Source organism: Anopheles funestus, chromosome 2RL (assembly GCF_943734845.2).
Source record: "Anopheles funestus chromosome 2RL, idAnoFuneDA-416_04, whole genome shotgun sequence".
NCBI classification, from domain to species: Eukaryota; Metazoa; Arthropoda; class Insecta; order Diptera; family Culicidae; genus Anopheles; species Anopheles funestus.
Genome location: NC_064598.1, coordinates 98396981 through 98412272, shown reverse-complemented (window position 1 = coordinate 98412272; position 15292 = coordinate 98396981). Strand labels below are relative to the sequence as shown.

Genomic DNA, 15292 nt, shown 5'->3' with positions numbered 1-15292 from the left:
CGGACACTAGTGCTACAAATTGACCATTATGCAACGCTTTATAGTCGTTAGTACCGGCCATGGATGTCACGAGAAATGGCACCAAACGACCCATAATAAGTAAAGAGAAAATGAAGTAATGAAGAAGTCGTTGATAAGCGGGCAAGTACGTGTCTGCAGCGACTTATCGCTATACGAAAGACTCGCAGCAGATGGGAGCCCTTTTGAACGAGCTATTAATTATTATAAAATTTTATGTCGTTGCAGTAAAACCCAACCATCAACCATCGAGGGGAGCAATCGTGAGGTGAAATGCTTGACCGCCCATTTATCAGCATCGTCCCCGCCACCCTTCTACAGGAAGGGCGCGTTGTAAATAGCGGATTTTCTGCAATAGCGTGCAAGAAGTTGCGTTTGTGATTGATTGTCAAGTTCAAGTTCAACTGGAAACCGTTTCCTGTTTGAACCGCCACAACGTGCAGAAGAATACAGTTTGGTGCAACGTCAGGCTGGGAAATTCGTGCATTGTTGCTGTTGATGCAGCTGTTTTGTTTCAGCTCGCGATAGTTCGTAAGTACTCGGGTGGGAAGATTCGGTGATTTGGTTGGGACTGGTGGGGTGTTTGGTGCGGTATTATTTTGTTATGATTGTAGGGTGTGCACACAGCACAGCACAGTATCACGGCAAAGTTCATGGCGCTTAATCCGGTGAAGGTGAAAAAGGTTCCGGCACTGTTCCTGAAAGATTAGCCCAACGGTGTGTGAAACGGTGTGCAGTCATTACAATGGAGAGGAGGAAGCAAGGCCGAGCAGTATTATTATGTTGCCCGACGATGATAAGATCAGTCGCGCTGAATTTGATTAGCATGTGCTGCTGCGTCTGATTGCAGTATGAGAACACGAGCAAGCACAAGAACCCACCTACCCGGTTTGGCGCTTATCGGAGGTTGAAAATTTCGCTCTAATCATCACCCCAGCCGTGTTCATAATTTGTGGCTGGTTTTTGGCCCAGCATACACCGGTTCCCGCAGCACGGGCAAGTTCAGTGGCCCGAGGAAGAAGCTCTTCCTAATCTTTGATCGTGCGATCGTGGGTTCATCGGTACGATTCTTCAGGCCTCCCTCATTCTAGCCAGCCAGATCTGCGGATTAGTTGAAGCAGACACCCTGGAAAGGAGTGGGGTAGACGATGAAGGTGGATAATTTGTAGCGCATCTGCTTGAAAATAGGGTGCGATTATTGTGTGAGATCGATTTGCTGAATTGAAAGGTTTGCTGCTGCAAGGCTTTGCCATTTGCCCCGTGCAGAAAATACCACAAAGGAATTATAGGCATATAATAGGCTTGAATACGAAAAAAAGGAACAGAAACACTAGGCATTTAAATATTCGATAGCAATTTCCAACTCTAGCCTTGGTGCGTATATAAATCATGGAAAAGTTAGCAACTATCACAACAATTTACAACAAGGTTGTGCAATCAAATATTTAAATTTATCTCGCTTCTATACATATTATAGTACCACAAAGAGAACTTCTTGCTATTCTCGAGAAACGGCGAAAAAAAAAAACAAGTTTAAATCATTATTAATTGCTGCCCCATCTGCGTTATATCCGTTAAACTGTTAGCCTATAAGCGTTATAAGGGAGAAAGCGTTTTATTTCACTGATTGGGCCCATTAGAACAGTAAAAAACTGAAAAAAAAACAAAAACAAACCCCGCGGTGAAAACGCGATCATTCTTCTAGGTTGTGCAGAAACGTTTGATGTTTTTCCGCTTGCCGCGATAAATTGGCAACCCGGCGGGGGAGAAGTATTGTCAGTAGGCGGGGGAATGGCCAACCAAGGCAATATGATTCATGAAAATGGCTGTGAAAATGATTTTTGCAATATGGAATTATAATAACGTTTGGGGGCGATCATCACACGATCAATTGCACCAATGTTCTGTTAGATGGTTTGTACATGCAATTTAGTTGTCTTTTTTCTCTCTCTGGAGAATACTATTCGGTTGCTATCATTGCTGCACAGTAAATAGATTCATCTGTAAGCTTATATTGTTTTTTTTTGTATAAATTAACGTAGTAATGGAGCGCCATTTTGCATTGTGAATTTAAATGTTTTCTCAGCTTCTGTTTCCGAACCAATTAAAATTAATACGCATGCTGAACGGGGTTGAAATGATTGGAATGTTTTCCAAAATTAAACGCTTCCATTCCGATGCCGGTGGTCGGTTTTATCCGTTCGTTAATGATCGCCGTTTTGCACAATGGACGCTAGGATAAACGATCACTGGACATGTTTTCTCTGCGCTAAAATATCTCATTAAAATTTCACAGTGTGTAAATCAAAGGTTAATATCAGTAGAAAATAATTGAAGCTTTTTAAAGTCAATATAAATACCTCCTACAAATTATTATTCAATCATTTCTTTAGTGATGCTGCTACTGTGGAGTACCCCCATCGAAGAATCAAATTTCCCACAGTAAACAGGCTCAAATGGAGGAAAAATCGATACCTGTTTTTTTTTGTTTTGTTGCCATTACCGGTGGTGGATAACGGATAAGAAGCCGGTACAGTAGATAATGAAAAGCGTGTTTGTGTGCTTAGTCTGCGATTCACAGAATTCGCACCAATTGAGCATGATTAGCATTGGTCTGTGTGCATGTGTTTGTGTGTGTGTGTGGGGGTTCGTTTGGGTAAGTTGCGTGAGCTAATGAGGCAAAAAAGGGGTAGGACTGGCTTCTTCGAGTTTTTTTTGTTTCCATCCCCTATTGCACTAATTATGAGCATCCATCCCTCCACCAATGGATTGATGACCACACAGCAGGGATTGGGATTTGATGCTTTAAAGTGCAGATAAATGAATGCTCTCTCTCTCTCTCCACCCTTACGGTATTAAATGGGAGATAGGAAGCAAAAAAACGCCAACTCCAACTCCCAAACCCTGAACAGTTATCGACCGGATCTTGTGGAACGGTCTTCCAACAAGAGGGCCATGACGAGCGGGTGACAACAGTGTGTGCGGTGCATTAAGGCACGTTTTTCAATTTCCAGTGCGAGATGATGCGAGATGCCACAGGAACGATCAGTTGATTACATTTATCTATCAGCATATGCACGACTGACGGCACCATCGCTATCGAGTGGCTTCACGTGCGTTCCCATCCTCATCCGGTCGTAGGTCGGCACGTTCGATTTTCCACCGGTATGTTTATGTTTAGCCGTTTTGTGTTATTTTGTACGATCTTCGGGGGATTTTTTCTCCCCCCATTTCCATTTATATGTTTCTTCCACCTAACTTTGCAGCTCGATCCAGGCTCCAGATCTTGACCCGAACTGGGCGGGCGTGCGATCGAAATTGCTATAACTGTTTGCGGTAATTGGATTACTTTTCTGTACGGCTTCGTTCTGCCAACACGACCGTAAACCCACGGTAGGTCGAATTCAACGATCGATTGTCCGATCGGTTTAAGCGCGAATCGACTGACCTCAAGACCGAGAGAACGAGAGAGAGAGAGGGCGAGAGAGAAAGAACGCAGTAATCGGGAACTGTATAAGCATCCAGAACATTGAGCAACAAGCAACGCTAAGAAGCGTAATCCTGTGCCGGAGATACAATTGTTAAGCTACCGTTGCCTAGTTGCCTCACAACAAGTGCGCTCAAATGTGGGCTAATCGGATAAAGTAGTAAGATTCTTCTTCCACGGTTTGTGAGGCAAAGGGAGTGGAACGATAAATGAAATTAGGGAGCAAGAAAGAATGTGTAATTCTGTAGAAATTGGGTCTTTCTGATTATGTCAGTCGGTTGTTGTTTTTTTTGTGTGTAAGAACGCGATCAACACTTTCTTGTTAGCTCTGTTCACATACTTTAATAAGGGGTGGTATGGAGGGGTTTTTTATCTAAAGTAATGATTTGCCAATTTGCATGAAATTCAATTTAACTTCCACTCCCTAATTCAATTAAACTTACCTCCAATCGTTTCACGAATGTAAACCGACAAAACCGGGTTCGTCGCTTGTTGTCAGTGGATGAAGTCTTTTGTTTTTCGCTTAAAATTCTTTCGCAATGAAAGATTCTCTGTCTATTAATTAAAAAAATGTTAAAAAAATTGCTCTCTTTTTTATCAAACAAGCAAATCGATTGAGAAAAAAAGTGATTCTATTTGCAGGCTGTCACGACGTGACAATTTGTTTCGTCCATTCAATACATCCTTCGTACGCGCGGCTGGAAACCGTTAGCTTTGGAAGCAAATGGGAGGAAATTATTTTTCGACCACCGAATGGGGGGGAATGTCGTGTTTACTAACCCCGCTGCTGTTATTCACCCTCGTTCGGTCATTTGACAGTAACGGAAATTGTGACGGTTTGCAGACATGAGATCACATCGTATATTGCTGGCTTGTTTTGGGGGTGTGGGCCGCGATCGTATGTAGCACCGGGAACACCGGTGGAATTCGAAACCACACGAGTGACCAGCCGGGTGGGTGATGCCCAATCCCCGCTGGGCAGGGCAATGAGGTTTCCGGAGTGACAAGTTGTCCATTGGAGATCATATAACAAAGGGGTAGAACATGATCTTATCCCCCCGGCGGGGGGAAAACGACTCAAGACGTAAAACGGGCGCAAAGAAAGGTTAACCGTTTCGACATTCCTATCGTGTCAGCAATTTGTCAGCGATGAAAAGAAGAATTTGTCACCGCTCCGGACAAGGAGGTTCCCATTCAATGGAAATCAATTGCCGTTTCCGAAGCGATTTAAAGAGGGGTGGAGTTTTTTTTGTCAGCACATTCGGTTAACGATGTCGGTTGTGTAAATAAACTACATTCAGTTTAAATCCGATTCCCTTCTTTTCCGAAAAGGGTTGGGTGACAAGTACAAGGTGAGAAGATTTCGTTTCTTTTGGGAGGGAGTATTCTTGTATGCACATAACACACAGCTTTTAATAGCGCAACTTTCACACTCCGGTGGCGCCTGCCGATCGGTTGTATGGGCTGGTGTACGGCTAATTTAAAACCAATTAATTTCCACCCATGATTATAGGCCCGGGGACGATCATTGAACGTTGCGGATAGTTCTTAAAGGTACACAACGGTTACGATTAAAGCCCTGCGGGGTATCTTTACCTGACTTTGGAGGATGAGGAGGTTCACATGTGATAACGAGCGATTTCCAACTTGGATCCCACCACCCCTTCCCAACCGGGGAACCGGTTCCGGTACGACAAAATTGGAACAGCGATCCGATTTATTGACCGTCGGCAAAGGACCGCCCCAAGATGTCCGTCCATCTCTTTCTGGACGGTTTCTAAACGTTGACCCAGAAAGCGCACCGGTCGGTCGGTGCTTCCAGTCGGCATGAAGTCGGTTGCCTGATGAGAGCTAAACACAGCAAAGCAGCAGGAAGGATGGGTTGTCTTTTTAATTAAAAGCCCCCTTATAATCGGTTTGGAAGTAAAGCAACCTTGAAGCGTACTTCCTCGACATCGTAAGTTACGATGCAACTGGATAATTACATGATCCATTCCGCGATGGAGCCGGACCGGTCGGTAGGTAGGAAGGAACCGGTATCGTTCACATACGCCTTCACCTACGCGCGATCGTTGCGCTTGTCGTACTGATTTCTGTCACATGCGTGTCTTTCCCACTCGAAACACCAGTCGACACCGGATGAGTGAACGATTTGAACGATGGAAAGCCAACGTCGAAATATAGAACATCAGATACAGCCAGGTGTATCGGCTGTGACACGAGGTGCATGTTGCACCACGCACGCTGTGTACGCTTTCATCGTAGATCAAAGGGTGTAGATAGCTTCAGGGTTCGCTTTGCCGACGGTGGACGCTTTGGAAGTGAGCCAACTGCTGCATTATTAGCGTTTTTGTCATCATTTTTCCACCATGATATTGTGTGGTGAATTGCAGTTGCAGTTTTGTGGTAAAAATAAGGCCACACACACAGAGAGCCATACTAAGGTGGGCAAAAAGAAAAGGGAGAAAAGAGAAAATGGGTCTGTTTTCGGTTTTATAACCTGGTTGGGCAATAACTTCCGGGGTTTCATATGAAGCATTTTTGGGTAGAAAGCTCACTACAGTGGAAACTTCAATTTGTTACTAACTTTTGCAATTTTCTTTATAACTAAATGTGCACCAGTAATTCCTTTTCCCACGAAATGTATTCTTAAATAATGTTATTTCTTTCTTAAATTGTTTATGTTCGTTTGATGCAGTTTCCGTTTCGCATTATGTGCGATGTTTCTTTCAATGTGTGGGTAAAGATTGCAATCCGCAAAAGCAATTTTAATACCGAAATAAAAAAAAGGAACTCCCCAAATAAAAAGAACGCAAAAAAACATCCCGCGAATATGGGAAGAAAATAAAATGCTGCTAAAGTGGTGCAAGGGAAGAATCAGATCAGCAGCAATGTTGATCGATGCGTTTGTTACGCCATACTGAGGAAGATGAGAATTACGTAGAAAATTCATTTTCTTTCTTTTTTTTATTTTTGAAATGGAACGATCCGGTTCTGATGTATGGTGCCTTTTTTTTGGGGGGGATAGAATGAGGCGAGTAGAAGGGAACTTTTTTCTGGACGATGCTTTTAAGCCATTCAAACGATTGGATCCCGCCTTGCATTAGGACAGCGATGTTGCAGTTTTTTGGCAATGGAAACATAAAATTGCATTTCTTTCCTTTTTTTCTATATCACCATTTGCACCATTGGATCCAGGGAGCGAAGCATTTAAAGCAGGGATTGTTAAGGTTTTTGTTTTGATTTTTTCATTGTAAAATTGGCTTCTTCTTGGCATAATGATCGATTAACAAAATAATCGAAAATTAACTCCTAAATGTAGGCAATTTTTATAAAAAAGATTCTTTTAGCGACTAAAGTAGAATATAATTAAATAAGTAGTTTGTCGATCCCTGCTTTCCAATGTGTTTCGGATGTGGATGTTTCCCATGGATGCTTGCATAATTGGAAATCTCCTGTAAAGGGGGTTCTTTTCTTTCGTTTTTCCTGTTCTCTTCCTGTCCTGATCCTTCAATGTGGTGTGTTCAAAAAAGCCGGTTTTGTGTGCTGTTTGAAATGCACTCTTATCATCAGCTTGGTTTTCTTGGTGGCTTCATGTTCAGGATCGGATTCACCATGCAGGATTTACTGTAAATGTGTTCTTCGCTTTTACTGCACCAAGTCTCCTGGACAGGTGATCCTTTGGACCCCTCCTTAGGTCATATTACGTGAGACGGAATCAGCGCTTTATATCAGACTCTTCAGGAAATCTTTAGAAAGGGAAAGAAAAGAGATCACGTAATTACCCGACAATTCTTTGCAACAAAAAAAGTACCGCACTAAATACACAAAAATTGCACTACTCAATAAACCCGTTTCAGGCATGTTACAAATCACATACTAAGCAGCACACTCGTACCTAGGGAAATTGCATACAATCATACTTTTGCTGGTGAGTGAGGGAAGGGTTAAAAATAGATCAAATCGAATCCAATCCGGAAAATGGTTAGGCTAAGCGTTAGCGATCCCACCGATACGCTAAGGGAAGCAGGAATCAGTACATCCTACCGAGTGATTTGGGTATCGTAGGAAGGTTTAAATTACCATGCCATGGCTGCTTTTTGGTAGCCATCGAAAACGTTACAAAAAAAAACCGTACCAAAATCTCCACTGAGTAAAGGCAAAATGGTCACACGAATGAAGAACTGGCAATGACCGAATTTCGGTAAGTATATGAGCCTCATACGAAATGCTGAACCTTAAAGATATTGCCTTATTATAGCTGCACCTGAGATAATTTTGGGTGTGGAGTAGTTTTTTTTCCTACCCCCTTAACAGGGCTTAGTTACAGGGCATCCGAAATGAGGTATTCCGGGGAGCGCAATGTAGCTTTGCTTCCTAAAACTCCCCGGAAGTGGAGTAAAGGAAAGAAACAAAAAAAATTGCACGGATAGTTTCGTCATCTTAATGTGGAACCTCACGCTTTTTCCTCCGCTTCCCTTAAGGGTTGTGAAATTGAGTGAATTTCGAAGCAGGTCAATGTTTACAGTATATTATGTAGGCATTATCGAGCTGCGTTTTCCTTCCGCCATGCTGGATTAGATAGGTTTTCGGTTTCAGAAACTCATTTGCTCACTACTTGCTCATAATCGCAACGCCGGTCTGCCGGTTGTGCCGGTCCTGAGCTCTTGATCTACTCTCGAGTAGAGCATGTTCATGCCTTCTCTGCCCAACCAGATAAACGGTTCAATGTTCTGTTTTCAATTAGCCTGCCCATCGCCTATCGTTCGGTGTATCTTTTTTCTCCCTCCCTGTTTCCGTCATTAATTTTTGCGCATCTCGCAAACTGTGGGCTCGATATAAAATCGCCCATTAAATAATTAAACTTGATTTTGTGCGTTTTAAGACCACGGGCCGGGAACGTATAAAACGATCATGGAATTTTCGGGCGGTTGTAAAAGTGACTGATATCGCTTTGGATGGTGGTGGCCGAACCTGGTGTGAATGTTCATCGACCGCACAGTTTCCAGTTGCAATCGTGATCTCCGGCTCGTACCGACTCGTAAAGTCATAAATAGCTGGTTTAAGGGTAACAGACTGCGCACGCAGTTTAGCGTACTATATAGACGTTATAAAGTTTTGAAGGTCATGGTAGCGTCTTTCACTCGCACCGATAGTGAACCGTCTTCATTGATACGATAAAGTTGTGCGAAGCAAAAAAAGAGCAAAACGACTGTTGGTCATAAAAATGCCATTCGCAAATAAGAAAACAAAAAAAACGCACGATACGCTTCGCGTAGCTTCCCACCGAGTTTGGAATGTTTTTATCTGCTACCTCACCCCATATTTCGCTTTCATTTTTATAGTTAAACAGAAACAATCGTTTCGGGGCAATAAACCGGAGACGTGGAGTGGATGGTGAGGTGAGTTTGATTTTGCAAATATGTTTAATTTAAATTTATGAAATTACCCTATAAGCGGCGTACGGCGATCGTCTAAAGTCGATCATAACTTTGTTATGCCGCCCTGCCTTAGTAGGTACATTCTGTGGTGCGGTGGACTCGCGTATGTTTTTTTCTATGCTGCAATGAAGTGAAGTTTGCACAACGACAGTAGATCGCATATCATCGCCCATCGCATATGCAAACGATTTTCCACAACCTTCGCCGTAAATGTGAAATCGATCCCCGACAGTCGACCGTTTTATGTCGGCGACATTGTTTAGCGCGTACATTATCGACCCTTGCGCGGGTAACATATGCAACAAACAGAGAGACCGTTTCCTGTCGCGATGTCTGGTGGAAGATATGGTAAGTGATTCTGAGAAAAAAAAATATTGCTTACACCTTACGCAATTGAGAAATGTATGCTCAATATGCTAGGGCTTTTAGCAGAATTGTTACTTAACGTTACTGCGTTACTAGGATGGTGATCATAGCTCCTCAAAGTATGCAATTAGCTTGTCAAAATGATCGTTTTAGCGAGCACATATTTATATGTCATAAAGAAAGAAAAAGCTTTCTTCCCATTTAAATATTAACAAGTTTATTCATAAAAGAATTTTGCATAACTTTCATTTGTGACATTTTTGTACTTGAAATTGTAAACGCGAGTAAACTCCACAATATTGGTTTTACTATATTCAGTATGTTAAATTTACCAATAACCAACAGAAACCCCTGTAATTAAAGAGTTAGCCCGCCAAATTAGTCGGCACGTCTCACATCATGATTCGTCCGTTATGTTGGAGTTACTAGAAGCAAATGCAGTTCATAAATTAGGGCTTTCGCTGAGACGTGCGCATGAGGAGACTGTGGTTGCGTGTTCTAACCTTACCAACGTACGGCACAAGGTACCGTAACGGTTGGTCGCACCGTGTGATTTACCATGACGCTGGATGAAGTTGTTAGATCGATACCTTTTTCCGTTTTTGGCGTTGTTGGACAATCAGAATAACCGGAAGCAAACATACCACGCAACAGGAAGTGCTTGGTTTTTTGTACATGTGACCACGGTTCGTTTTGTTTGATGAATGATGTTGCGATCAAAAGCGGGATTCTTCTCAGAAAATGTTGGAGTGTAAATGAGCGAGAACGGGCGAGAAAAAGAAGTACGAAAAGACGCCAATGGGTCTATTTACGTTGGACCACTTATATTCATGCCCGTTGATCGTTTTTGGTGGGGAAAACCTCATGCAGTGAAGAAAATCAAGAAGAAAGGCTCAAAAAATCGATCGAAATCGTGCCCATTAGTGAGGTAACGTTGAATTCTGAATGATCTGAAGCTCATGTGAGTTTAGGGAGGCAAAGGAAGGCACAAACAGGGAAAAGATCTAACATTCCGCCCCCACCAACGAAAGAGACCTCTAATCGATTCTATCAATCGGTTTCAAACGGGAGCTTAGACTTCGAACGTTGATCAGCAACAGTTCCGTTCCGAAATTAAAAGTACTACACGGGGGGAAAGAAAAAAAATCACCTCGTCATCATGTTTGAAGAACGCATTGGAAGTTTAAAAGAACCCCAAAAAACCCTAAAACATGCTAATCAATACACCCCCCAGGCAAAAGGGCAGCAATGGTGCGGAAAGTGTGGTAATTAATCCAACCTCAACCGTTTGTAGTAGGCTAGTGTACTATAAACCCGTTGGATCTACAGGTACCGACAAGAACCGTAAGGCACCGTTTCGATTGAGGTTTTCCGTTCCGGAATGGATGCGCCTCGTGAGAGACTTGAGGTCATCTTCCTACGCATTGCTAGAACTGCACCCGAATGGTAGAAAGTTCATACAAATGAACAAATTATGCTAACGATCGCACGATCTTTGCCTAGTGGGAGCTTTTGATTAACGGAAACGGATACATAAAATTGGACCTCCCAAATTGTTGGTTGAGCCGTCCCCGTTGAGGGCGTTGATGAGCGTTAATGTGACAGATGTGAGGGCGTGTTTTGACATTCGTGGTTTGTGCTACAATAATTATTACATATTGTTCTTTATAGTGTATGATATTTTATATCTGGTAGATACAAGATAAGTTTATTTTAATGTCTAGCTACCATTTCTTATCTGACCATCAGCAACACTTCGTCGGTACAAAAACATATCTTTAACATCATGGTAGAAACAGCCGGTAAAATAAAAGCTCCGATTGCCGTTAGTAGAAAACAAAAAAATCGCACACACAAATGAAGAAAGAAAAGACATCCCGTGACCTGGCTGACCGGTGGTGTCTTTTCTGGAAGCTGGAGAGTGTCTGCTGTCCGCTACCCATTCAGTTCGGTGGGAATCGTCAGCAAAATGCTTTTTCCTCCCGTTTCGTACGAACTTACTGAATGAAAATCGCTGCGAAAAGCGCACTCATTAGCGGCGCAAAAAGAATTTCTTTCGTGTGCTGGCAGCAGCGCCCGCGGTCCACGAGTTTGGCGGAAGCAACTGTAAAGGTCAGAACACATGAACACAAAACAATCTGCAAAAAGCAATTTGCGTTAAATGGCGCAAAGATAACTGTTCCGAGTGGATTGCGTTGGAAAGGGATCGTGGTTGCACGTAGGTATATGTAGATGTTTTAGGTTTGATGATTTGTTGCCACTTGTTGGTGGGCAGTGTGGTAAAACAAACAAAGTGGGGGGGGTTTCGCAAAAAAAAAAATCCCCCGGCAAAAAACCGGTAGAAGAGAAACGCTTTCACCGTGGGGCGTTGGGCGTTGGTTTTGTGGACGTCGTTGTTCTTATGCAGATGAAACATGGAAAATTCCTCCCGGGTGGATGGATTGAATATTTCTGTTTTTTTTTGCTTTTACCCGCAATGTACAGCATCTTCGGAGAAAGGTAAAGGCGAGCGTCAAGTGGTAAGAATTGTTGCACTTTCTTTGCACCATTTGGCAAAGAACTTCTCGTAGGGGGGATTTTTCCTGAAATGCAAAGCATTCTAATTGACGTGCAAATATTGGGAGGGTTTGCTGAAGGCATCCGAAGACTGAACACCCTGATGGCGGTGTTTAATGACACCTGACTGAGGGGTAGAACTGTCCCTTCTGTGTGAGTAAGTTCATTTTCATCATTGTTAGCACTATTATTAGCAAATGCTGTTATCTGATCTGACTGCGCCTTCTTACCGAGGGGACATATACAATAAAAGTGATCTTGCAGAGCAATGTTTTTCCAGAAGGGGACTTTTTTCAAGATATTTATCTCTACTGGTCATTGTCAAGATCGTCTGCTAAAGTACAGTTTACTTCTAAAGGTTCCCCTAATGATATGTCCAGTTTGGCGTGTTGTCTATTCTTACAACCCTTCTGTATATTGTGCGAAATTGATCCTGTGATAAATAAAAAACAAGCTAAATTACCTTTTTTTTATTGAATGTGATTCATATTGTATTCTTTCAGTCATTTTCTTCAATTTAATTTTTCAGAAAGAATTGTAATGCTATAAGAAAATTCTTTACAAGGTGAATGGAAAATTTAACAAATAGAATTATGGTAAATAAAAACGTAAGACATAATGAATAAATTAAAAAATGTGCGTATCATTCGCCATTAAAAACTCACAGGAGGAAAGTGAATGAAAGAAAGATGAAGAACTTTCTTTACACACCTTTCTAGCTGCTTAAGAAGCTTACATACCAGGGGGGACAGAAACATCTGAAGAGTAAAAATAACTTTCTATTCGCCAACACCCTCCAGCTATGGAAGTTAATTAAAGTTAAATAATAAAACACACACACACACATAACCCAACGGTTTATTATCACTAGGGGATGCAAAGACAAGACGAACAGGAATTACAGTTTAGTAGTGTATTTTGCTTGCTGAAGAAAGTTCTCGGAAATGTTGGGGATCACTTGATTGTTTTGTTTATGGCATAACTCTAGTCCCCAACCTTGGGCCAGCTACACCGGGAACGTTTAAATTTATGATGTGCAGTAATATTACTGCGTTGGGGGAAGAAAAGACACATTAAAACCGGCATTAAGTGAAGCAATGAGTCTGTTTTTTCCTGGTGAATGGTTAAGCATTAGGGTCACTTTATAGCATGCCGTTGGCAGGAAGGGGTTAGATGATGTAACTGGATCTTCGCACCGGACTGCGATGAAGAAAGGTCCGATCGGACAGTATCTTAATCCAAATCCATGCAAGGGAAGCCAAACACGTGCCAATGTCGGGCTTGCAACGAGTTGCATTATCTCACGCAGTACAGGCGCGGAATGACAAAAGAATTTCTAATCTCTGCAACCCCCGGTACGCTGCGTACCGTAATGTTTGCGGTTAATGACCGGGATGCAGACGGTAAACTTGACATTTAGCGCTAATGGAGTGTGTGTGTGTGATATGTACGCGAAGAAACTTTAATGTGACGTAAGACTCGACTTAGGAGACTCATTTGCAGGGGTTCGTCGCTTATGGATGAAGTCGTTTGATTTTCCTGTTTCTAACTCACAAGCCATTTTACCATTTATGCAACTCGCTGACCATAAAGGCGTAGTGATCGCGATCGATCAACGCTAGAGCAGTGTACATGGTGACAAGTAAGGTCTTGAAAAGCGTAAAAGGAGTGACACATCAAGGTAGGCCATAATGTGTTTATTTTATTCGCTACGATATTTAAACAATTCGTTCTTGATTTAATGTAGTACGAAAGAAATTCATCAAATAACTGCGAAGAAATGCGTAGAAAAATAGATTTAAAACACTTGGGTGGGAATGTGGAACCATTCAGCAAGTTAAATGGATTTAAAATACCAACTTCCTACCCAATTCCGGAGGCGCAAACCAGCTTCTAAGCAGATGCAATGAATTATCCTCAATTAAGATGAGGCACAGCGCGTTTGACTTAATTTCGTTTCACTCCAATAGTGTTTAATTTATGCCAGATGTGAGAAGCTGAGCCGGTTATAATGGAGGATAATTGCCCGGGACATTTATTACACTTTCCCAAAATCATCATAGTTTTTTTTTGTTCGCGTTACTAAAGGAGGAAGTCAAAATAATCTATTAAAGATTGAGTCTCGAGACTTGGGGTCAGGTTCGGGTGCCGAATTTTTACCACCTTGCCCAGCTGATGCTGGGGGCGTGAGAAATGGCACCCCGGAGTCGGTCGGTAGATTACTGTAGGGCAAAACAATAAACATCGCAAATCTGATGTTAATGTCTAGCTAGCTGCCCGTGGCCGGGTTTTTTGGTGGGCATTATTATTCCACGTGCTATTGATGATGTGTCCAGCGCTTAACGACTTTCGGTCGTTGGAATAGAAAGGCAAAGCCCCGAAAGCGAACGATAGAGCAGTGGAGGCTGTGTCGTGGAGTTCTATTGACCCAGTTTTGGTTGGTGCGGACGGACTCGGGAAAGAAGTGCAACTAAAAGAAAGGGTGATCTCGATGGAAAGGAACACTAAACACGTTGCACCTTCACTGGTGTGCGCGCGCGCGCGTTGGTGGCTGCTTAATGCCTTACACTTGGTTCGATGGCTGAGGTACAAAATTATGAAACAACAAATCATCATTTATCAACCAGAATCAAGGCTGTAAAGGGATAAGGGGAAGGAGGGCGCAAATATTACGATTTCAAAGTCAAGATCAGGGTGCACGATCGCTGACTCTCCGCTCGATCGTATGTACGTGAACCCTTTGACCGCACAAAGGAAAAACCGTTTTCACACCCATTTCGAAGGAAAGAAGTGAGCGGGCCAAGTTGAAGCAGGCGAAGAAGGCGCGTCCATAATCGTTCGGAGAAAACGTTTGTGGCCTGCTCGGGGTGGACAGCAGCGTTTTCGGTTCACGGTACGGTTGGCGTGGTGTTCTCACAATTACTGACCGTTTTTATCGTCCGATAACCGTAGCAAAGAGCGGAATAAAGTGTGTTGAAATGTTAAATAATTATTAGCCCTCGGGAAGAAGGTTGCCAAAGCAAACTGTTTACCTTTCGCTAGGGAAGGGGAGTTTTATTTGGAGTTTGCAAAAAAAAAAAAAAATGGAAGCGAAATACGCACACGCGAGAGTTTAGTTTTGGTTTGGCGGAAACGAATACCAAAGGCGGTTCGGTTAAGCGTTTTTAGGTAAACAGTTCGCAATACGTAATTCCGCGAACAAAAGCTCATAATAGTGCGCATGTAGAACGAAAACGAAGCTGCTGGTGGAAAAGTAGCACAACCACTTCGGGAAAATAGCATAACCCGTACCGGTACTAGCCATGGTTTGCGTATGTTAGACAACGCGCTTTTGCTTCCAACATCTTCCGTTCGATGAGCAGAGCCGAACGTTCGTCGCTTGCGTTTGCGTTGAAGTCTTTTGCTTCCTGCTAGGTATATCGCA

At 42.7% G+C, this 15292-nt stretch overlaps 1 protein-coding gene across 1 annotated transcript in view; it reads right to left on the bottom strand.

Moving 5' to 3' along the window:
• Positions 1-15292, bottom strand: part of LOC125763523 (ankyrin repeat domain-containing protein 29) — a 356565-nt gene that overhangs the window by 252894 nt on the left and 88379 nt on the right. The window lies entirely within an intron of this gene.